Genomic DNA, 1,580 nt, shown 5'->3' on the forward strand with positions numbered 1-1,580 from the left:
CTTAAGGCAGGCCCGGACTTTATTAAGTGAAATTGTATTGTAATCTGGGAAACTAAACTTATATACTATTATGGAGTAATATGTTATCATTTATTTACGAACCTGCAATTATGTTAAATTTAGTGAAAACTTTAGATGTGCTTTCTAAAATGATGGTAGTGAGATTGCCAAATACTCTCTTTCACGTTCTATAAATTCATTCTCAGGAGCAGGTTCAAAGGCTGAGTTTTAAGGTCTGAACCTGATCTAGAATAAGACAGCTAATTGAGTTGGGCGAGCTGGATGGTAGGGATATTAATTAACTCTGGATTTGGGATAAGTAAAAGAAGGAAAAGGGTCCTTATATTAGTGACCGTCTTTGCTGTCCTTTGTTTTACATTAACCTGCTGACCTTAGTTTTGCAACCTTGATTTTTATCCAAACCTTTTCAGTTATACAGATTTTTTTTAGTGATATTGACATTTTTGTGACCATTGTATGACACTTAACTTCGGTTGACCTTTCTTACGGCGCTGTTGACTGTTACGCCATTTCAGTATTCATGATCTTTTATGATGTCCTTGAGACCTTTTCAGTGACAGTAACAATTTCTGTGCCTTAGATAATTTTTGGCGACCCTGGACATTTAACAACCGAACCTTTACTTCTTGCAACCCTGGCCCTTTTCACCACTTTTTTTATGTCCTAGACATTGGTGAGACATTTTTTGTAACCTTGAGTGACCTGTCCCTTCATTGATATTGGTCTATTTTGATGACTTTTTGTGATTGACCTATGATGGCACGGTGATTTTGACCCTTTTTTCGGCCTCGACCCTTAAGTTACCGGATTTTCCAACCCTGTCCTAATTAAGATTTATCAAGATTAGTTATCAATGGACTTTTTTATTGGGCCTAATGTAACCATTTTTGTGGCTCTTTCAGTATTTGTGCATTTTGCTGGCACGCGGTGCTCTGTCCGCAAAATACCTGACTTTGTCCGGGCGTACGACAGCTTCACCAAATCTGTTTCTCATACGCCCTACACCGTCTATGCTCCTACCCGTAACTCGCAATTCATTTTAGGTTTGGACGGTGCAGATAACGCTTTGATCCTATGCTGTGTGGAATTCTCCTGTCTGTTTCTACAGAAACTCCGTGGAATTGGTAATACTGAGCAGCGTTGACAGATGGTGAAATTTTCACGAGATTTGGAAAATGTAGTGAAAGTTGAAGCTTCTTGGTGATTTGGTAGAAATCTAGTTAAACGGTACTTCAAAATCTAAAATCATGAGTAATTACGAACGTTGGAATCGTTAAAAAAATAAAGAAAGAAAAGTAAAACGAAAAGCTCAAAATCACAACCGTCAACTCAGGCTGTCTGCCGCTGAAGCAGTGCTGAGATCTGGTTTCATTTTCTAAAATCTGTAGGTGAAATTTACAGTCTGGAAACTAGTGGGGTTATCTGACCGGTACAGTATATTGGCTGACAATATTCTTACTGTTTTATTTCATTAAACTAATCTTTCATTGCATGGAAGTCTCAGAGAGAGCTTTTTAAATTTGACTTTACGGTTTTTATATAACGCAAAGTACTTCATA

General features: G+C 37.6%; 1 protein-coding gene across 3 annotated transcripts in view; it reads left to right on the forward strand.

The window, feature by feature from the left end:
* Positions 1-919: 919 nt before the first annotated feature.
* The window catches only part of LOC122261776 (serine hydrolase BPHL), a 6,125-nt gene continuing 5,464 nt past the window's right edge, over positions 920-1,580 (forward strand). The window contains exon 1 of one of the 3 annotated variants that reach the window (XM_086537306.1): positions 920-1,145. The gene's annotated coding sequence lies outside the window, so the exon portion shown is untranslated. Of the gene's footprint in view, positions 1,146-1,216; positions 1,451-1,580 lie in introns of those variants that run through there. The other 2 variants (XM_086537309.1, XM_086537308.1) reach the window with 2 other exon arrangements.

The sequence above is a fragment of the Penaeus japonicus genome, unplaced genomic scaffold (genome assembly GCF_977035675.1).
Source record: "Penaeus japonicus unplaced genomic scaffold, GWHDUDI00000001_assembly GWHDUDI00000005, whole genome shotgun sequence".
NCBI classification, from domain to species: Eukaryota; Metazoa; Arthropoda; class Malacostraca; order Decapoda; family Penaeidae; genus Penaeus; species Penaeus japonicus.